A 24,030-nucleotide genomic window follows, 5' to 3' on the forward strand; every position below is an offset into this window, starting at 1 on the left:
CTGGAAACACTATTAGACTTATGTCTCTGCTCCTAATGTTTTATTTCTTAGTTGTACTACACATACAAATCATTATATCATAATTTTTTTTTTCGTTTCAGTGTCTCTTTAAGCGCTATTTGCCAAAAGAGACAGTATAGATGATCTACCTTATTCTTTGTATTAGAGACTCTTTGTCATTTTTTTGAACATCATGACTATACATCTAGAAGAGTCAGGACAGGAGTTAAAAAAAAGTTGGATTCTAGTGCTTTATGCAGCATTTATGCCCAGAACAGAAGAGATACGGGAGGTTGAGGTGGGAGGTGGGACAGTGACTACTCTTCCCAACAACACATTTTCCTTTTTTTTGCAAAGCATAGGGATGGCAAATAGTATAGCAATAACTACTGAAAAATGGTTGTGTACTTAAGATAGGGAGGTGCACATTGATTTTACATGTGGGATGAGAGAAACAGCGGGAAGTATGAAGTGGATCGGGGCAGTAAGAAGATATCTAATGTGAGTTGAATTTCAGGAGAGATAATAGCGATGTATAATGTGAGTGGGGTGTCGTGGACAATCAAGAGATGTATAAAGTGGAACCTGGTGAAAGTACCACATTTAGAGATATTTAGGGATCATTTATTTAAAGGGATAATGTTAGCACCTGTGTAAAGTGTAGAGATGAGGGTAACTGTAGATGAAATTGTTTAAGCTAAGAGTACAATGGGTTGCAAAAGTATTCGGCCCCCTTGAAGTTTTCTACATTTTGTCATATTACTGCCACAAACATGAATCAATTTTATTGGAATTCCACATGAAAGACCAACACAAAGTGGTGTACACATGAGAAGTGGATCGAAAATCATACATGATTCCAAACATTTTTTACAAATAAATAACTGCAAAGTGGTGTGTGCATAATTATTCGGCCCCCTTTGATCTGAGTGCAGTCAGTTGCCTATACACATTGCCTGATGAGTGCTAATGACTAAATACAGTGCACCTGTGTGTAATCTAATGTCAGTACAAATACAGCTACTCTGTGAGGGCCTCAGAGGTTGTCTAAGAAAATATTGGGAGCAACAACACCGTGAAGTTCAAAGAACACACAAGACAGGTCAGGGATCAAGTTATTGAGAAATTTAAAGCAGGCTTAGGCTACAAAAAGATTTCCAAAGCCTTGAACATCCCACGGAGCAATGTTCAAGCGATCATTCAGAAATGGAAGGGTTTGATATGGCTGTGTAAAACTTAAAGCTATAGGCTTGCTATACACCAGCGGTTCTGGATGCTTGCTTGCTTAACAAGGGTGAAAAGGGATAATTTGCATATTTAGTAGTAGTGCATTGTGGGTAACCACAAACGTTCATTTATAACTGAATTATTGCGAATGTCCTTCTGTTTTAAGAAGGCAATTACACCAAGCTTTGCTTTTTTAGTAGGAGGGCTTTTTGGTTCATTTTATCCCCCTATACATTCCTAGTAGTTTGGGTCACCCTGAGCTGCTTGGTTACTCAGAAATGGAAGGAGTATGGCACAACTGTAAACCTACCAAGACAAGGCCATCCACCTAAACTCACAGGCCGAACAAGGAGAGCGCTGATCAGAAATGCAGTCAAGAGGCCCATGGTGACTCTGGACAATCTGCAGAGATCTACAGCTCAGGTGGGAGACTCTGACCATAGGACAACTATTAGTCATGCACTGTACAAAGTTGGCCTTTATGGAAGAGTGGCAAGAAAAAAAGGCATTGTTAACAGAAAAGCATAAGAAGTCCCGTTTGCAGTTTGCCACAAGCCATGTGGGGGACACAGCAACCATGTGGAAGAAGGTGCTCTGGTCAGAAGAGACCAAAATGGAACTTTTTGGCCAAAATGCAAAACGCTATGTGTGGCGGAAAACTAACACTGCACATCACTCTGAACACACCATCCCCACTGTCAAATATGGTGGTGGCAGTATCATGCACTGGGGGTGCATCTCTTCAGCAGGGACAGGGAAGCTGGTCAGAGTTGATGGGAAGATGGATGGAGCCAAATACAGGGCAGAAAACCTCTTGGAGACTGCAAAAGACTTGGGACTGGGGCGGAAGTTCGCCTTCCAGCAGGACAATGACCCTAAACATAAAGCCAGGGCAACAATGGAATGGTTTAAAACAAAACATATCTATGTGTTAGAATGGCCCAGTCAAAGTCCAGATCTAAATCCAATCGAGAATCTGTGGCAAGATCTGAAAACTGCTGTTCACAAACGCTGTCCATCTAATCTGACTGAGCTGGAGCTGTTTTGCAAAGAAGAATGGGCAAGGATTTCAGTCTCTAGATGTGCAAAGCTGGTAGAGACATACCCTAAAAGACTAGCAGCTGTAGGTGGTTCTACAAAGTATTGACTCAGGGGGCCGAATAATTACACACACCCCACTTTGCAGTTATTTATTTGTAAACAATGTTTGGAATGATGTATGATTTTCGATCCACTTCTCACATGTACACCACTTTGTATTAGTCTTTCAGGTGGAATTCCAATACAATTGATGCATGTTTGTGGCAGTAATGTGACAAAATGTGGAAAACTTCAAGGGGGCCGAATACTTTTGCAACCCACTGTAAGTCAGACCCTTACCCTACAAGGGCTTTAGGAGAGAAACACTTCAAGTATAGTGGAGGGCCCATTCAAAAATTTGCTATGGGGCTAAGGATGAGCTTGCAAACGTGACATTCAGTTTTACTAGAGAAACTGAGCATTTATGCAAGCGGGCGGTGGTGAAATGGGTTAACTTACCCTAGTTGTTGTGTATGACCACCGCGGTTAATACTGTATTCCATCATAGGGATGATCGGAACCAGCAAATTCCGTTCCGCCGGAATTCACGGATTCCGTCAATGATAAATTCCGTCGCTATGAAAATTCCGCCGGATTTGTATGACATTCCGCGGAATTCCGGATTCCGTCGGAAATTTTTTAAAAATTCTCTCTCATTCTGTCATTCCTTCATTCTCTCTCTCTCTCTCTCCAGGCTATTAAAGTAAATACCGGGGGGGAAACGTGTGCTTTGCGTTCATGTAGAAAAAGTATCATGATTAAGGATTTGTACTTTTTTAAAAGCCAGCTTACATACCTTGGCCGGGATTTGAACCCAGGTCTCAGTGTGTAGTAGGTATCTGTCTTACCCCCTAAGCTGGCTTTTGAAAAAGTACAAATCCTTAATCATAGTAGGTAGTAGGTAGTAGCAGTGTTATCGAGTCTTGGCCAAGGTCTCTGCACTGAATAGGTGCAGGCTTAGGCAGGGCCGTTTTCCTCGTTTCTGTTTGGATTTTGCGTTTGCGTTAAACGTGTACATTTTTCTATATACATTTCTCCATTCATGCATTTGTGGCACATTGTACTGTATGTGAGTGTGTGGGAAAAAGCAGAAAACTGTGCATTTTTAAATTGCAAAAAAAACATGAACGCAAAGCACACGTTTCCCCTGCAAGGGTATTTACTTTAATAGCCTGTATAACTGTGTTTTGCTGTTTGCCGCAAGCCCGCACAACATGCAATGGGCTCAATTCACAAAGCAGTGCTAACTTAGTTAGCACGCCCTAAAAGCCCATAGTAACTTATGGTGTGCTAAGCTTCGTGTAATGGTACATGCTAGGCCAGCTTTAGCATGTAGTGTGGTTGGTGGTCTAGGGGGTAAGACAAATACCTACTACACATTGAGACCTGGGTTCAAATCCTGGCCAAGGTATGTAAGCTGGCTTTTAAAAAAGTACAAATCCTTAATCATGCTACTTTTTCTATTGAATTGAACATAATGGTACATGCTAGCCCAGCTTTAGTATGTAGTGGGGTTGGTGGTCTAGGGGGTAAGACAGATACCTACTACACACTGAGACCTGGGTTCAAATCCAGCCATGGTATGTAAGCTGTTTTGGAAAACTGCAATTCCCTACAGGATGAGAGAGAGAGAGAGAGAGAGAGAATTAACAATTCCGCGGAATCCAGCGAGCATCCCTATATTTTCTCTTTCACAGACAGAAGGAGGAAGTTACTCGAGGATGTTGAGGGGCGTGGATTGGTGGCCAGAGGCATCGACCTGGGCTTATCAAGGGACAGCCGGGGGCACTGAGAGAGATAGGATAAGGGAGGACCAGGAGTACCAGAACTTTTCCACTGTGCAGCGTATGTTAACTCCCATTTTCACAGCCTGGTTGCACAAACGCCTGTCTTTGAAAGCACTCAGGTACGAAAGTATTTCCAAAGGCTGCCCAAGGAGTACTAAAGACACAGTCAGTCACATGACTTCACCGGGGACAGCACTGGAATGACAGGATGGACTGAGGACTGGTAAGGTGAAGAAGGTCATTTTGGCTCTAGGCACTCAGTGCTGAGTACCAAAGCTGGGTGCGCCATATTCTACCCCGAATTACATCTCCCTCCAAGTTGCTACAGCTAGCAAAGGGGAATAGTATTTAACACTGCCGGGGATTTTTGGGGCAGCTGGGAGAGCTGTAATTCGTCTCACCCTGCGCCCAGCTCACCGACACCGGGACAATATGTACCCTGGTAAGGCTCTATGGTATCCAGAGTCTTTCCTTTGCTTAGGTATGTATCTTACATGAAGTGAGATTCCTCACTTTAGGTTTGATTTAATCTTTGTTCTTTCCATATTTTCCTCATTGTATGGTTTCTGTTTATCTACTGTATATATGCTGTGTATACTATAACCAATTGTATCGCACTACCAAAAATATTGGGGCTCATTAATAATAATAAATAATAATTTGTAAGAGCAGCTGGTATTCTCTTGAAGTGCAGATGACTGAGGTTGAGACGGGTAATTATGGCGCCACATGAACACGGCTGAGGCTGCCTCACCTTATTAAAACCTGAATGCCTTTGGTTCAACTTTAAATATAAGCCATGCTAATGACTACCCTAATAAAACCATTAAATAGCATTTATTTTTGTGTTTTTCCTGAAGATGAGACGTGTTGTGTGATTGTTTTGTGAGCAGAAATATGCTTATACTCCTTTATTGCACATTTAAATGAAACATAACATTAAAAATCTACTTAAAATCAGGAAACCATTTCTTTACATAAAATGAACGTAAGACGAGAAGAATGCAACATTTCTGTATTTAATGAAAGCGCATAGAGCATTCCTGTCTAAATGATCCTTATTACCTCTTAAATGTGTACTCCACGTTCTAATTTCCTCTTAATGGGTGGTAAATTCCAGAACTGTTAAAAGAACACAACACCAATATCATTTTACCACTAATTGAAAGAAAAGTATTTTGGACTAGTGTCTGTTTAATTATTCAGCAGCATTTCATTTGGGTAAATGCGGTTTTAGATATAATAATATGCACTTAATTGTGAAGCAAAACAATGAATCACGTCTTGTTGCACATAAGCCGAGGTTCAAGGTAAAAGCTTATTGTTCATTTCTAAAGTTGCTGCAAGGGCACAAGGAGCTTGCATTATTGTGCTGATAAATTAACCATACTCCACTAGACTGAATAGATTTAATAAAGGAGGTTTGTAAATAAGGAAGCACAATGGATTTAAGTCATAAGCAGGAACCATAACAAGAGAAGAACTCCATCACATTTCAATGGGCTGGAAAGTGAATAAGAAGAATATTTGTGATTACTGTAAACCTTTGTAAATGTATTTTCCATACTTTTTTTTACCAACAGCAGATGTTTATAATATTTACAGTATTTATGTAGGCCATTGTCTGACATTATTGAAGCTCTTCAGTTTCCAAAAAATGGTGGAATGGGTGGCTTTATGCTTGGTTTGGTTGTTCACAGATAACAGTATGGGGAATTTTACTTGGAAGAGTATGCTTTTTTTTTTAACACAGCTGTATGAGGTACTTTCCACATGACGTACCATCTGACTAAGAAGGTTCTCCTTTTATTACTTTGCTTTGACTTGAAGACATTTCACCAACAATCCAGGTGGCTTCTCCAGCTTAGATGAGGTGAGGTAAATCCCCAGCCCTAGGCACTAGGGTGCCTGGAGTTAGTGACTACATTACTAATATACATTATGTACTGGGGATTTTCTTCACCTCATTTGATGAAACTACTTGGAATATATAGGAAGTGTCTTCTAGAATAACCTTCCAGGTCTTACTTTCTCTTGGATATGACGCACGGTTCTTCCTAATACAAAGTGGTCTTTTATAACAAATTGCATGCATGAAAAAGAAATTCATTGAAGAATGGTTTGAAGCTGGGAGACTGAAGGTTACTTTTATATTATGAATAATGGAATCTTGAATATGAATTTGTTTAATTCCCAACTTCAAGATTTTTCTTAAACTTTTTTTTTGTACTTCTTTATTGGTGGATAGCATGGAAAGTGGTTACAATTATTTGTCTTATTGTGTTTATTTATTTTACTGCCAGTGTCTCCATTTCAGCATTATGTGAATGGGCTCTTATGCCTGCTTCCACATAGCAGCTTGCCACATAGCTCAGGTCAGGCCACAAGCACATTGTTCATACTTATACGAGCAGCTCTGTATAGACCTAGTTGCTTGGTGTATTTTCGGCTGATACAAACACTAAATACTAGTTATCTGATACAATCACTGGTAATTGTTTTGGGTGAAAGAATGATTGCTGTACAGACATTCTGCTTGGCTGCCACTGAGCAGTTTCTTTTGTTCTATGGAGAGAGGAGGGGGCATGATATGTTGAGGATGAGTGGGAAGCATCAAACAATAGCAGTCATCTGCGTCCATTGTTCAGACATAAATAATGGATTGAAAACCATCATGAGTCAAAGTCAATAGTACTGATGCCAGACTTTTGGTTGAAGTTATATACAATCTCAATGTTACACAGTCCACCAATTACACATTTGCATGCCTACAGCACTTTGCACTTGGCATTAAAGCTAAAAAAAAGTCATCTGACTCTTCTCTGTGGTTTTTGTGCAGAAAAATTGTGGAAGACCGTCTATATGTCCCCTGGACGAGCTGGAGAAAGGGAGTTGCCTCCTAAATACCTACTCTATTGGTCAGCTACATAATTTGCAAAGTTTCAGTCTAAATACCAGCTAGCTACATGTCTTTTTTTACTGAAAGACATGACATAACTCAGATGCCTGTTACTGAATTGCACCGAAGAGGACTAAGTAATTCCAATCACAGCAGCAGTCTCACAAGTGGTGCAAACTGTTAATTAAAGAAATTTAAAATAGAGTCTAGATCAGGAGTGTCAAACTCAAATACAAAGTGGGCCGAAATTGTACATTGGAACCTAGTCGTGGGCCAACTTCAATATCTACTGGCCACCTTCCTCCCTAATAAAGTTCTCAGGGGTCGAATGCCCTCACCCCTTGACCCCTGTACAGTTCCCTAGTGTCTAGAGGCCCCCACCCTCCCCTATACAGTTCCCCGGTGTCTAGAGGTCCCCACCCTCCCCTATAAATTTCCCTAGTGTTTAGTGCTTACCCCCTACCTCCCATATGGCTTCCCTGGTGTTCTAGGGCTTCACCTCCAATATAGATTCCCTGGTGGTCTAGAGTGGGCCAAACATAATGCAAAGTGGGAAAAACACTTGAGGGCCAAATTTAATGGCTCTGGGGGCCAGATTTGGCCCACGGACCAGAGTTTGACGGGTATGGTCTAGAATAGATCATGTGATTTGAGCAATTTACATCTTTGTTGTTGATAGCAGTAAACAACTTCAAAGCATTATGTACAAATGTCCATAAACACCTAAAGAAAACAAAAATAAAAAATAATCTCAAACTTTATGCATTGTTGAATGCTGCATTTCCCACCAGCCCTAGGCACCAACCCAAGTGTAAGTTTTCTTTATTTCTTTGTTCTATTTTTAATCAGCACTGTTCACTTGCACTAACATGGCTTTTGGCAAAAGTGCTCTGATATAGTACATTCCAGCAGGGGCGTAGTAATAGGGGGTGCAGAGATAGCCACTGCATCGGGGCCCTTGGGCTAGAGGGGCCCGGTGGGCACACCCCTCAAACACAGTATTAGCTCTTTATTGGTCCTGTGCTGGTAATATTCACTTCTATAGTTGATTTGAATAGTAGTGAGCATTTACACACTGTTTCCCATCCCTTTCTTGCACCTCTGACACTGTGGTTGTCCTTGATTGGTTTTGGTGCGCCGTATCAATTGTTATGTATAGAGTGCTTGGGAGGCCCCAATGCTAAACTTGCACCGGGGCCCATAGCTCCTTAGCTACGCCACTGCATTCCAGTGATCTATAAATAGAGAGCTTGCCACTGCAGCATAGGCTAGATTGGCAGTTAGGCCTTGAAATGCTGGGGTTGTGCATTCATTTAATGCATTTAATGCGTTTTAATGTTATGTTGCAGTTATCTGAGATTTTTTCCCTAGCTAGCAATTGATTTTGGCCCTAGTATGAGTCTTTATTATAACTATAGTAGGAACATAAGAGTGTATGTTACTGTGTTACTGTGGGACTGGAACTGGTACTTCTGCTCCTCTTCAAACTGCATTTAAATAAATGATTACCGGTAATTGCTGCATGACTATGGAAAATAAATATTAAAGAGTATTGAGCAGATTGCCGTGCACAATATAGAATTTCCTTCAGAGTTAAAGAGACTAGCTGAATTATGACCAAAGGGAAATTCAGCTGATTTGTGGTAGGGTTTTTAGCGTGGTGCTGGAAATTAAATACTTCGCATTATTAACTTGAGGTCCGATAAATCCCTCAGAAGTGTGCTGTGGCATATAGAACAGAAGGGATAAGAAAGGAGAGGAAACGGACACCTGTGTTCTGATTAAGGGCAGTCTGTGATTGGAGGATTTCTTCAGTGTCTGGAGTAACATGGAGAAGAAGATGAAACATATACTGTATTGTGGGGAAGCTGAGACTGCCATATGGGGGCATCCTGGACACAAATCTGTAAAGTGGTAATGGGTCTTTTAGACATCTTTGCCAGTTTACACTTCTAAGGTCTGGCAGTTTGACTTTTTGGCTACTAGATGAGGAGGCTGTGTTCTATAAGAATGTGGCTTCTGCTCTTTGGTGGTCGGAAAAGAATGCCAATGCATTTGTAATAGTTTCAGAGAATTGCTTTACCAGGTTAGTTTAAACAGGAGAACAGCTTAAATAGAAATGCACTCAGATTGTTGGTCTGGTAGTAAGTTCTCCATTAGAGCTGTTTACTGGGCTTAACACAAATTGTGTAGCTCATTACTTGTGTTATTTATGCAACATCTACATTGCTTGTGTAACCAGTTACATAATTAGCTTAAGACCAGGTAAACCTAACGTGCGCTGCCTAATATTTGCAAACCAATCTTATGATGCATAGCAGCTGGCGTGGTGACGCATAGCGCGCGCGGTGGGAAGATGTACTGGTGACTTCATGCCGAAGTTGCCGATTAACTGAGCCGCCAGCGGGACCGGGAGAGGAGCCAGGAGGACTGCGGGGGACCTCGCGGCCTACGGGGGGGCTGGAGGAACCCCCAGGTAAATGCACATTGTGTTTTTAAAAGAAGCTCAGTGTCTCTTTAAAGGCAAAAATACATTTCAGCTTGCTTACATTGGTTTGTGCTAATAAAACAACCACATCTGTGAATCAAAGGATTAGCCCAGATGCTGAAATGCAGTTAATTGTTTATGCAGGAAGATTGGGAATTCTGGGAAATATATTTTCTAAATAAAGTGTTGATGCTAGTGTAGTTTGAGCTTACAGTCTGTTTTGAGAATCCAAAGCGGGCTGCAAACTGAAGTGGATAAAAAAATTCCACACAAAGTTACAATACAAAAAGAATAATGAAGCCATAACAAACACTAGTCCCATTTCACACTTACTGTGCCGCATTGTGTCACACAAAAATGCTGCATCATGTTGCAGAAGCAGTGATAGCCCTATGGGGTTTACAGATGGCTCATGAAGGGGCAGGCCCCGACGCAGTAGCACACACTAGTCAGGCATGTAAGTTAGACATACATTCATAGCACTGTAGGCCTCACTGTGTGGTTGCACCGCACTGTTATCATGCGATGTGACCTTTCAGGACCGTTGCGGTGTGACTGCAGAAGAATCATTCCGCAACAGACTTTTTGAAGCGCAGAAGGAGCCTGAAGGTAAGAATTAAAACACTGCAGTGGATAGCATGGACTGTGTCCTTTAGTTGACTTTAGCCCTGTTTAAGGATCTCTCACTGAAGTTATTCTCCACAGTATTAATGATACGTAATTAGCTCATGACCATTTTTTAGTATCCAAGATAGCTGCTTCTGTAATCGTTGGGAAGAGTTAATGCATTTGTTTGTCAAGCTTGATGGAAAAATATCTTGGAAATAAGAAATAGATGAAAGGTTCACAAGGGCGGCATTAAGGCTGAATTCTTTCATTTTATCTGTTTGCTTTAAAATTCAGTGACATAAAATATGTGAATGAAATATTTAACAGGGAGAGCAGACTTCATTAAAATCTGCAGCTCGGAGTCTGTGTGTGTGTGAAAGAGAGGGATTCTGTGTGTGTATTAATATATAACCCTTTCACCTCAGCAGCAGGGGAGAACTAAACATGCTTTAATTAGACAGAAGAGGAATGTGACCAGTGATTATAGGAACAAAGTGTACAAACAGCGATGACCTGTTTAGAGGGTCAGAACCTCTCGAGTGAATGTGTAAATTGCAGATAAATATTGCCTTGCTAAAAAGAGACTCTGAAAATATGGTTTTGTTTTGTTATGTTCTAATTGATTTTAATGACCAAGTCTTAAAGTGTACCCGAGGCGTTTTTTTTTTAGTATAGAAAAAAGGGACACAGAGGCATGTTCCCATCTGAAGGACATGCCTCTGTGTGCCCTCCGCTCCTCTGCCAGCCCCCCTGGGCCGCACTAGACCCCCCCTTGTCAGCAGAGTAATGGGGAGGGAGCATCACTTGCAGGAGAGGAACTCCTGCATAACTCCTCTTTCCCCGCCTCCAAGAGCCTCTCACTGGCTCTCCTCTGCATGCTCCCTGCCTCTTCCCCACCCCCTTCATGCTAATCTACACTCGCTTTGGGGTCACAACTGCATTTCCAGTGTTGTGACCCCAAAGGTCACGAAAACAAAACAAAAGGATTGCAGCACATATGAGCATCAGGGAGCGGCGTAAATGGATGCTACCTGATCCTGCCACTCCCCCAGAGCAGTTAGTAAGCTTTTTATTAAGCATCTTAACCGGCTCGGGTTCTCTATAAGAATATCACTGAAATCCCCTTTCACACACTCTTACCATTGCCTTCACTTGAAGAGAACATTAGATGATGATTGAAAGAAAAAAATATACATACCTGGTGCTTCCTCCAGCCCCCTCCGGCCTGATCGCTCCCTCATAGTTCTCAGTTGCCTCTTGGTCTCTTGGTTCTTCTGCAATTGGCCCTGGAAAGTCGTCTGGTCCAGGGCCAACTGCGCATGTTCATCCGGGCCGCACGAGTGCTCCTGGTGATGGGAGCGCACCAAGGGAGCGGGTGGCCATACTGTGCCTGCGCCAAATGGCCCCCATTGGTTGGACGACTTACTGGGGCCAGTTGCAGATGAACCAGATGACGTCTGAGGACGACGAGGGAGCAATCAGGGAGCTGGAGGTGGGAGCTGCAGGGGGCTGGAGGTAGCCCCAGGTATATATACTTTTTCTTTCATTCACCATCTCAGGTACACATTAAAGGAGAAGCACAAAGTCATATTGTACCATTAATGCGTAATTCAGAATGCCCATTTTTACAGTGCTGTCACCCAGCAGCAGAAACCGCGACATGGTGTGTGTGAGCACAGTTGCGGCCGCTCTCAGATGTGACTCCCTGGGGGGGGTCTGTCCACCTCCAGCACCAAGTGCCAACAAGCTCCCAGCCCATGCAAGAGAGCAGCTGATTCTATTACCCATATGAAAGATAATGCAACATCGAGGCTGTGCACTGACACAAGCATATGGTAACCTGTTTAAGGAAAAAGTTAGTCAGGCATTACATGGTATTTGTGAGCTAAAACCTTGGAAATAATGCTGCATTAAGTTTACAGCAATAACCTAGTGTAAATTTAATAGAATAATTATGTATAAAAATATGTGATGTTTTGCCGATACACAGGCCTATCACTGTATACCTGTGACCGGATGGTGAACTGTTTATGATATCTTATGGCACTTCTGTTAATTCCTTGCCACAGTGTAGCAAGCAGCTCGATGAAGCCTACTCCATCTGCACAGCCAATAACAGCGCAATGCTACCAATACTGAGCAGGCCAGCTCCATTACTTGTGATGCAGACATTGGAAATGAGTGCTGGGTGACCTACCACGCCTATGATGTGTATCCGTTTCATTCCTTCCTTCAACTTCTCTCAGCACATCAATCCACCCACAGAACTTGCCCTCCTCACTATAACACCTGCCTCTCATTGATTTTCTGCACATTTGCTGTGAGATTCTAATTTGCTTGGTATCGATTTCAATAAAAGCATTTTGCTGATGAAATTAGGAGCGAGAGGACTTTTTTTTTATCCTTCCTTTTTTTTTATTTGTTCCTGAAGGACGAGCTCGTCTTTCTTGTCACCTCGCTGGCATCTTCACCCTGACAGTTTTTTAATCTCTTTCCAAGACATGTCAAAACTCATCTCCCGATTCCTCACAAGCAAACCTCAGCTTCCCAGATGTCTATGATGGATCAGCGATACATTGAGCTGAAATCAAAACAAGGGAAATGGCTTTTTAAACATGCAGTTTATCATAGCGGTCAGCCGATGTCTCAGCTGTAACGTTCTAATAAACAAACAGAATATACGCTGATTATTCCTGGGGAGGACAAAAAAGAGGAATGTTTCTGACCATTGTGAGGTTGGAATGTATTGGAACACATAAGTGTACCAGAAAACATGGGCTGGACTTTTTTGTAAGTGTTTTCTATTAAGTGGCCGACGTTTACAACTCTCAATTGGGTCAAATCAAAATGTAGCAAAAACATTTGTTTTATAAATTGAGATACTGGATTTATTATGATTATTTTCAGTTGTAGATGTATGCACATGAATATAGCAGCACAACCGCAAATTCAGAACCTGTCAGCAGCTTTACTATATGCTGATATGGCCCAGGGGAAGGTTGCAACTTTTTGCCACATAATAGTAGATACTTTATAAATAGCCAGTCCAGGTTTTTTGGCTCATGTATGTTCTTTAGAGTTCACTATTCTCCAGCCTTAGCATCCAAACACACAGAGAAGACCAAAACCAGTATATGCTGCTCAAAACTGCCCATTTATTGGAAACATTTCAAAAAACCATACACCCACTATTGTAGAAAAAGTGTCAGATATTGCCAGTATTATCTGACACTTTTACTACAATAGTGGGTGTATGGTTTTATGAAATGATTCCAATAAATGTATAGTTTTGAGTAGCATATACTGGTTTTGGTCTCCTCAGTGTGTTTGCATTCTATTTTACCAGGGCTGGTACCTGTGCCAAAAAAACACACACTTCATATTCCTCAAATCTTGGTTATTTAGTAAAGCAAACCCCTGTGTGTAGTGGATCCACCAACCCCCAACATGGCAGAGCTTTAATTGCTCACGGATTGGGACAGTTTTTGGATTTCTGCAGTCGTATAACATGCACGTTAATCCTGATCGGACGTATTAAAGGAGAACATGTTAAAGAGGAACTTTACGAAAAATCTGGAAGGGTGGGGGGGGGGGGGGGTGGAAATAAATCAATACATTGCGAAGTGAGAAATAAAAACATTAAAAAAAAGGGATCAATTAATGATTGATATTAGCTATGTAATTCCTTCATGCTGTTTGATCCACAATCAGCCTGTAAGTCATCATCTTTACTACTGGCAGGCAAGAAAAAAACTAGACAGAATCAGCTGTCATTATCTATAACCGCACTGCGATAGGCTAAACGTTTTTTTTATAGATATACATATGCTGCATAGAATGTTGGTTGCTTGGTAGTTGGAAACAGCTGTTATTTCCCACAATGCAACAAGGCTTCACAGAAAGAAAACTGTCAGGACATTGGTCATGACATCACACTGTAGGAGGGGTTTCACCACAATATCAGACAAGCAGACTCCCTGAAGATCTATTTGAGAAAAGGTAAAGATTTCCCAGCCAGGTCAACATCTGCAAGGAGTTTGTATGTTCTCCCCGTGTCTGCGTGGGTTTCCTCTGGGCACTCCGGTTTCCTCCCACATCCCAAAAACATACAGATAAGTTAATTGGCTTCCCTCTAAAATTGGCCCTAGACTACGATACATACACTACACGATACATACATAGACATATCCCTATTTATTGTCCAGCGCTGCGTAATATGTTGGCGCTTTATAAATACAATAATAATAGTAATAATGGTAGAGACTAGATTGTGAGCCCCTCTGAGGGACAGTTAGTGACAAGACATTATACTCTGTACAGCGCTGCGTAATATGTCGGCGCTATATAAATAAGTAAAGGGAACCAGAGAAGAAGGATAGGGAAAAATAGGAAAAGGTTTTATACATACCTGGGGCTTCCTCCAGCCCCATAAGCACGGGTCGCTCCCACGCCGCAATCCTCCGCTTCCTGTATCGCCAGTACCGGGCCCCGTCACTTCCGGCGGACGCTACCAATTGTCCGTATGCACAGGAGCTCCCTCCATACCCTTACGCATGCGGCTGCGCAGTATGCAGCCGCACGCGTAGGTATATGGAGGGAGCCCCTGTGATGCGGACAATCCCCGAGTACACCGGCCGACTGGCCGACTTGCGGAAATGACGGGACCCGGTAGCGGCGATAGAGGCAGCGGAGGACGGCGCCGTGGGAGCGATCCAGGCTTATGGGGCTTGAGGAAGCCCCAGGTATGTATAAAACCTTTCCCCCAACATCTCTGGTTCCCTTTAAAATAAATAAATAAGTAATTTCTCTGGGCAGCTATGCCTAGCTATACAGCCATGCAGCTATACAGCTAGGCAGTTTGCATTGTTTATAAGGAAATAAATATGTCGGCCTCCACATTCTTCTCACTTCAGGTGTGCTTTAACAGCAAATTGTAGCCTGAACGGACCTTATCCACACCAGACGAATAAGCGTAATAAGGCATGAATGATTTATATGCATTTTGCACACTGTAAACAATTTCTGTGTGATGTGAGTGTCAAAAAGCAGGTCACTGGGTCCAGCTGCTGCCAGTAGTGCCTCTCTACATATTTGTGTTTGCATTTCCTTGTACATCTTACATTCCACGACCATTCCACAGTGGTTATAAGGAGCACATCTATGGCACAATAATGTCTTGTTCTGTATGGAACTTTGTAAAATATATGTACTGTCTATGTATAAAAAAAGAAACTATGATCAGAGAAAGGTGACCCTTGAGTGGAGGTCATTATACATAATTCATCTGTTTGCTGCGCAGCAGTATTTACGTGTAAACATGCTCAGCAGGATGTCTCCACATGCATCTACTCGTCACAAGCAAAGAAGCTTTCCCATCAGTTCTGAACGATATGATACTTCGCTTTTATATATAACCTATTAACCACTTATTTGGCATTTTTTACATTGATTGATTGATTTAGCAGACTTGTCATTAAGTGGTAAAAGACAACAGCTCAGAACATAGCAGGGGTGACAGCTGGAAGGTTAGCAAATAAGCACTTGTGTGATTGTAGTTTCATTCACTCGTCGCTCTTTCTGCATGCAGCTATGAACACAGAATCACTAATCCATAAAACTCGTAGCAAATCTTGCTGTGATCTGTTATGACCCAAGAGGGGATAGCAAACTCTAATGAATTCTATTGAATTCAAGGGTAACTATTGTGAAAAATTGTGAAGTAAAAAAAAAACATACATTTAAAATGTACCGTAGATTTTTTTTCCCAGTGTCAAATGCATTAAAATTACTTTTTCCTATGTCGCTAGCACTTCCAGTAGGTAGTGAAAATCTGACCGGTTTTGGGCTAGTTCATCTCCTCAAGGGAGATTCTCAGGTGTTTCTTTATTTACGAAAGCACTTACTGAACGGCAGTTGCTCAGTCCAACTGCCGTAACAGTGTACAAACGCGCAGAGAGTGGCTGACATCTTTGTATAGATCTTTTCCCTGGCGTGCTTTTGTAAAGAATAAACATGGACTTGTCTAAAATCTGACAGATCTGTCTGTTTTTTATTACCTACTGTAAGTGACGGTGACATAGGGAAAAAGTAATTTATAGTGCATTTTACTCTGGGTAAAATGTACATTTTATATGTATTTTAAATTGTACAATTTGCCAAAATAGTGGTTTATTACACGCACGCACACACACGCACGCACGCACACACACACCTTGTGAATAGGAAGATCTTAGCTTGCATTATTTTGTTCTGCTGCCACCAATAGCAAATTGATTTAGACCAGAGATGAAACAATCAATACAGACCAAATCTAAAACAATTACAACTTAATTAGCATATATATTGCACCTGCCATATTATTGTTATGCTATTCAATACTTGTGTGCTATGCTAATCAAAAGTGCCCACTTGGCTGTTAACCTCTTGCTGACCGCGTCGCGCCGCTGGGCGTGGCAGCGGCGGCAGCCCCAGGACCGCCTAACGCCGATTGGCGTAAAGTCCTGGGGCCAGCTAATGCATCTCCTGCTTGGGGGGCGGAGCTCCGCCCCTCCTTCAGTCTCCGAGCGGCTATTGCCACTCGGGAGACTGTTAGACGGCATGATCGCCGTCTATTTGCATGTACAGCGCTGCGATCGGCAGCAGCGCTATACTGGGGACAGCCGTGTGACACGGCTGTCCCCCTGGGACACTGGAGAGCGATCAGCTCTCGTAGGCAGAAGCCTATGACAGCCGATCGCCATAATTGGCTGGATGTGGGGAGGGAGGGAATAGATTTAAAAAAACATACTGTTTTTAATAAAAAAACAGTAACAAAAATATTTGTAAAAAACAAACAAACAATCTGGGGGCGATCAGACCCCACCAACAGAGAGCTCTGTTGGTGGGGAGAAAAGGGGGGGGGGAATCACTTGTGTGCTGTGTTGTGCGGCCCTGCAGCTTAGCCTTAAAGCTGCAGTGGCCTATTTTAATAAAAATGGCCTGGTCACTAGGGGGGTTTAGCACTGCAGTCCTCAAGAGGTTAACATTATTATCCATCTCTATCTTACTTGAACTAGTTGTTGTGCACAAAAAATGCTTAAAAAAAGCTCTGCGGTGCCCCATTCTGCCATTGTCACCCTAGGCATCTGTCTGGTTTGCCTATTTTTTAAAAATAACTGTGATTATTAGGTATAGAACAGAAATACTTCAAACAAGGAAAGTTTTGACCTTGTGGCTTTTTGCCCACCTAAATTACGCTACACTGCTCTAATGTAGTTCCCACTGTGAGCTGCAGTGGGACACGGAGGGCCGGATTTACCATAAGGCAATGTAGGCACCTGCCTACAGGCTCCTGATGATGGAAAGGCGGCTCACTCCCCTCCTTGAGTGCTTCCCTCCCTCCTTCCCTATGCAGAGTCCTGATGAGAGTGTAAATGAGAGGTTACTCAGACTGCTCTCGGCATTCCACTGATAAGGTCGCCATTTAGTCAGCGGCATTACTAACTACTTAATACTGAGGATCCTGTAGCCACCTAATACCTGGGGGCACCTCTAGCTGCAATATATTGAGGGTACTTCTGCTGGCTACCTAATACTAAGAGGCACCTGTGGCTACCTACGCTGGGCAGGGAAGTAGGGGGGAGGAGACAGCTGGGATAGCCAGCACATGTGCAGTGCAGTTTGGTGGAGGTTTCTTGGTTCATGGAGGGCGAAGTCTAAGGTGCCTATAGACTCCTGTGAGGTAAATTCAGGCCTGGGGACACCTCCTACTCATCATCCCACTCACTTATCCATCAGACAGAATGATCGACTCAGCAGAGAAACAACACATCTATACACTGTTTTGGATTAAACTGTCAGTTCATGAAGTCATGAGAAAATGACAGGAACGTTTGTTTAACTCATAACCTACCACATTGCATTGTGTGGCCACATAAGCTAATAGGAAGGCACCTACTTGAAGTTGAGACTAAAAGCTTTTCCCAATATTCTCAGTATGTTAATCTACAGGCTCTGTATGGCTTCTTATATATTTTAACTTGACATAAATGAGCCCATTGTCATCATGTGCCAAAGTGATAGGCAAATAACTAATGTTGCGGTTAGCCAGGCAACTGTCAAACCCATAAACTAATGTTTGTGGTTTCATGAACCTGCAAATCCCAATGTGAAATAATGGTTCTACATCCGCCAACCAAATTTCACAGCAAGTTTGCCCATCACAGTGCAGCCTCCCAATCCCTGTTGTTGCTTGTCTGTCCATCCCCCTTTCCCTCACTCTCCTTGCAAGTGAGATGAGTTGATGTCACTGCAGAGGGAGCATAGTGAAGAGGATGGGTGGTGTATAGAAAAGCAGCCCTCAATTTGGCTATAACTACGAGGTGAGTGATGGGCAAGGGAATGGGCCAAGGGATCTAGCAGAGACCAGCCATTTAAATGGATGAACATCATGTGGTGCTGTTTATTGTGCAAATTGCAAACCTGCCAGCAAGCAGGAGCATAACAATAGACCCTGCAAGCCAGTTTATTTTCCCCATCCTGAGAGACAGACAACTAGGGGCACAGAGAGAAAATGCTTTCTGCTTTCTGCACTCTTCTAATCAGCCCTGATAAAAATCCCCGACTGAGCATTCAGCCAGAATGAATGCTCAGTCGGGGATTTTATCAGGGCTGATTAGAAGCAAGCTGAACAATTAAAAATGAAACAGACAGCAGGGTAGGTGTTTTCTCTAATGTTCCCACTGATATATATGGTAAAATACATGAGGGTGCTTCGTCTTTGGTTCACTTTAACAATGCAGCAGGAATGTACTTGAGCTTTTTAATGCACAGACAGCAACAGTGTTCCTCTGTAAGATAGTGCTGTTTCTGTTCTGTACCCACACTTTGTGTAAAGGGTAGCTGCAGTCTATGATAAAGAACCCAGGTAGATTGTTCCACATCACTAGAGGTGTGCGCAGAAACAGAATCTTCGCCATCCACATCAGCCTCTATTGACTTTGGAGCATCCCATCCCATCCCTGAGTATGGAATGAGTTAAAAATAAGCAGATATGGGTGGAGATCCTATCCCCATGCATACCTCTACTCATTACTACTTTTATTAAGACCTGTTTTCTTTCTTTTATCTTTCTTTGTTTCTGGAATTTGCCGGTTTCCAGATCTATGAGGTCAATCCAGCAAAATAATTTCCATAAAAATCCATTCATTCATTTATGCCCCACTGAATCCTGAGTAGGGTAGCCAGTGTCCCATAAACTGTATATAGTAATTCCTCATAAGAGGGATGATGTTATGGAAATGGTATCAGTCTTGCTGTGTCATGCAATCACTTACTGTAGACACGGCATCAGCATTGGTTCCTCACTCACTAACTGGATTGAAGTAACTAGTAAGGAGTCTAAAGGGTTAGCATTTCACTTGATGGAACGTTTGGTTTGCTCAGCCAAGCAGTGAACATTCAGCATATATTCATTCTTTCCAAATCTGCATGAAATAAGTCCTTGTTCAAGGAAACCCATTTTCATGCTTCTATTTCTCCACAATAACAATAAATAAGAATTCAAATTTGGCTGTGAATAACTTAAAAGGAACACAAAGGAGAAAAACATAAAAGGGTTCATTGCTGACTTTTTTAAAGGACTTCTGTCGCGAAAATCTTAAAATTTAAAATATATGTAAACATATACAATTAAGAAGTATGTTTCTTCCAAGGTAAAATTAGCCATAAATTACTTTTCTCCTATGTTGTTGTCACTTACAGTAGGTAGTACAAATCTGACAGAACCAACAGGTTTATGACTAGCCCATCTTGTCATGGGGGGTTCACAGGGATTTCCTTATATTCAAAATGCACTTAGTGAATGGCAGTTGCTCAGTCCAACTGTCAAAAAAAAAGTGCACAGCGAGCAAGGAGGCTGGCCAGCATCTTTGTATAGATCTTTTTCAGGGAGCGTGTTTATAAAGAATAAAGGCCATGCTGAGAATCCCCTATGGAGAGATGGACTAGCCCAAAATCTGTCGGTGATGTCAGATTTCTACTACTTACTGTAAATGCCAGCAACATAGGAGAGAAGCAATTTATGGCTCATTTTACTCAGGAAGAAACGTACTTCTTATTTGTATGCGTTTTAAATTTTACTTTTTTTGTGACAGTTCCTTTTTAAATAAAATACTCCCGTTGTGCTAGTTGTGCTGCTGGTTCTCTACCTCTGGTGCCACCATTGTCACTGAGCCAGAACAAGTATGCAGATTAGGTAGTCTGACTTAACTCTTACCCTGCTTGGTCCCTACTCATGACTGGTCTGTTTTTTTTTAAACCTATGTTCCATCTTAATGCTTTTCCACCCTTGCTTAAAGTGACCAGATGTCCACCAAATGGAGGATGCAGGTGTGAAGTTGCACACCATGTTCAGTTCCAAGGTGCTAGACTGGAGTAACAATCAGAAAGTATCCATAAGGTCCACACACTCTAGCACACAAAAGTCTTTTTTTATTGTCTCAATTTCAAACACCAGATGTCCATTCAATCACATATGACCATTAGGTGCAACACAGGGTCCCCTTTGTCAAGGCATAAAAAGAATGATACATGCATCTTGTGAACCTTAAATTAATTTTGATCCATTATTATGTTAATTATGTGGCAAGAATATGGTAATGAGGAAGGGCATGAGACCTATTTGGGTGAAAATGTATTTAAAGGACAACTATAACAGGAGGTATATGAAGGCTGCCATATTTATTACCTTTTAAACAATACCAGTTGACTGGCAGCCCTGCTGATCTATTTGGCTGCAGTAGTGTCTGAATCACACCAGAAACAAGCATGCAGCTAATCTTGTCAGATCTGACAATAATGTCAAACACCTGATTTGCTGCATGCTTGTTCAGGGTCTATGGCTAAAAGTATTAGAGGCAGAGAATCAGCAGGATAGCCAGGCAACTGGTATCGTTTAAAAGGAAATAAATATGGCAGCCTCCATATCCCTCTCATTACACTTGTCCTTCAAAGTGGACCTGACAGAAGGAAAACATAGAGAAATGCACCCTGTATGTATTTAGAGAGTTGAATTCCCCCTCATTTGTGTCTAATCACAAGTTGTAATTTGATCTCTCCCCTGTGTTACATGACTGCCATGGCAGAGATGGCAGGTAAGCTCATTTGAAAGCACGGGATGCTAACAATATGTCTGCTTCCATGACTCAGGAAGTAGACACAGTGCAGATGTATTGTAGGATTTGTATCAGCTGTAACGAAGAATTTTTTTTTGTTTAAAGGTTATTATGCTGTTGCATATCTTCACATTTTTCACATTATAAATAAAATGCCTTTTAAAGGGACTCCGAGAACCTTTCATTTGTTTGCCTTTAAAGAGACTCTGTCCAGTACTGCAAAGTACTTAAAGATGCATGTAGCCTGGGCTCTCCTCTTTCATTTGATGCCTAAATCACCGTTCTACACCAAATACTTTTCGTTCAATTTTAATTGAGAAATCGCGGCTGCCATCTTGGCTATGGTATAACTTCCGGGTCACCCCTGTCTTCTCTGTTAGAGAAGTGCATCACTGAATGAAGCAGGAAGAGGAAGTGGCACGCATGGCCATTGCAAGAGGCTCCTCCAGAGGGGTCATAGCATGACTTTGTTGGAAGTCTTCTGGCTTAAAGACATACCCATGAGAGGTGCTCAGAGTCCCTTTAAGCCACCAGGAAGCACGAAAATACTCAGAATAAGTTTGATGGTTCTTTTTCACCTACTTTTTGATACTTATTCAGTTGCAGAGTGCAACAGTTATTTTAAACAGAAGATGAAAAAATCATCTCCTAGGTGAAAACTTAGGAGAAAAGGTGAATTGGATCAGGCCCATTGAGTAGTATTGTGGGTGGGTCACTTCTGTGTACTGATTCTTTAGAGCTTCTCTAATGATTAAACCACCTACACATCACAAAGCATTATTTTGTCAATTTCCTGTGGCATGGAATTTCCTTTACACGTATCCCGCTGTGTTTGTAGGTCAGCAATAAACTAGAAGCTCAACCTGCAATAAACAAATCAATAACTGATAGGAGATTCTTTTGTGGTTTCCTGGAGCTTTTCTTGAAGTCTGTTTTATTTTAACATACGCATCTACTTCACCATTATCTGAGCAGCAAGAATTACAGCACCAGCACTTTTCTATAAAGAAATTGTAAATGCCAAAATCAATGTGAAATTGTAAGTGCAGTAGCAACAAGTTAAGGTCTCCTGCTAATATCCATCTTAGTCTGAATAAAGTTTTGTAAGAGTTTGTGAAATGAATTTGGTTTAGAAGAGTTAAACTCTCTTGTTTGCTTTTTGCTTGATAAAATCATCATTGTTTGAGTAACGCTACCTCCCTGTTGGTGTACGTACGGGAAAAACAAAATGCCATTGTTTAATAAAAAAAAAAAAAATAATGGAAGATTCACGTAAGGATCAATATGCTGTCTCTGTTCTTTTTGAACACAATTTATTTATAACGGCGTCTTGTAAATAAACCATCAGGAGCAGATTCTGCTTGTTCGGGCTCCTCTTGAGAGAGCTAATTGCCACTGATCTTTTTAAGGCAGCCATGCAATGCTGAAACTTCAATTTAGTTTTAGGAGAAGGATGCTTTAGCTAGAGTGCATTTTACTGATATAGTACATTTGCAGTGTCTTAATGCATGCCACATTCGTGTGTGTTGTTAGCAATATTTTCAAAATGATTCTTTCTATGTCTTGTCTATCTATGCATCTATCTATCTATCTATCTATCTATCTATCTATCTATCTATCTATCGTAAGGTTAAGGGTTGATAATGGTAGGATATGGCATCAATCAATCTCTCCAGGGTAATGATAGTAGTTACTGATCAATTTTCTACCACATGGCTTATGCGATCTTGATCAGATCTCAGCAGCAATCTATCAAGAAACAGGGAGTGTTCTTGTTAAACCAAAATGGGGGGGGGTCTTGTTAGGCGTAGATAGGGGAGGGTCCTTGTTAGGCATAAATAGGGCAGGATTATTATTAGTTATAGATGGGGGCATTATTAGTTATAGATGCTAGGCATAGATAGGGTAGGGTTCTTGTTAGACATAGATAGGGGAGGGTTCTTGTTAGGCATTGATAGGGGAGGATTCTTGTTAGGCATAGATAGATGTGGGCTCTTGCTGGGCATAGATAGGGGAGGGTTCTTGTTAGGCATAGATAGGGTAGGGTTCTTGTTAGGCATAGATAGGGAAGGGTTCTTGTTAGGCATAGATAGATGTGGGCTCTTGCTGGGCATAGATAGGGGAGGGTTCTTGTTAGGCATAGATAGGGTAGGGTTCTTGTTAGGCATAGATAGGGTAGGGTTCTTGTTAGGCATAGATAGGGGAGGGTTCTTGTTAGACATAAATAGGGGAGGATTCTTGTTAGGCATGGATAGGGGAGGATTCTTGTTAGGCATAGACAGGGAAGGGTTCTGGTTAGGCACAGTGGCGGCGCCAGGGGGGTGCTTGGGGGTGGGCTCAAGCACCCCCTAAATTTGCCCAAGTACCCTCAAAGCACCCCCTGGTGTGAACTGACTTCAGGCGTCTAAGAGCCGCCGAGTCAGTTCACAGTGGCAGCCCGAAGAAGCAGAGCAGGGCTACGGTAAGATGGCCGCCCGAAGCCCTGCTCTGCAGACTTGGAGTCTGCAGTGCAGGGCTTCGGGCGGCCATTTTCCCATAGCCCTGCTCGCCGGGTAATTCAGGCTGCAGGAAGGAAGAGGATCGTGGGAGCTGAGCTGCGCGCCACATGGAGGTCGGGAGAGGAGGAGGTCGGAACAGGAGGTCTTCTGACTAGGTGAGTAAATGGGTTTTTCTTTTCTTTTTCAGGTGGTGCTGCTGATTGTGGTCAGAACTGCTGAGCATTGTGCATATTGGGGTCAGATCTGCTGAGCATTGTGCATATTGGGGTCAGAACTGCTAAGCATTGTG

The 24,030-nt window shown here is 42.1% G+C and overlaps 1 protein-coding gene across 11 annotated transcripts in view; it reads left to right on the plus strand.

Moving 5' to 3' along the window:
• The window catches only part of NTNG1 (netrin G1), a 448,295-nt gene that overhangs the window by 168,065 nt on the left and 256,200 nt on the right, over positions 1-24,030 (plus strand). Inside the window, exon 1 of one of the 11 annotated variants that reach the window (XM_068240041.1) lies at positions 18,400-18,450. The exons of the other annotated variants lie outside the window; for them this stretch is intronic. The gene's annotated coding sequence lies outside the window, so the exon portion shown is untranslated. Of the gene's footprint in view, positions 1-18,399; positions 18,451-24,030 lie in introns of those variants that run through there. 11 annotated transcript variants of the gene reach the window in all.

The sequence above is a fragment of the Hyperolius riggenbachi genome, chromosome 6 (assembly GCF_040937935.1).
Source record: "Hyperolius riggenbachi isolate aHypRig1 chromosome 6, aHypRig1.pri, whole genome shotgun sequence".
Lineage (NCBI taxonomy): Eukaryota > Metazoa > Chordata > Amphibia > Anura > Hyperoliidae > Hyperolius > Hyperolius riggenbachi.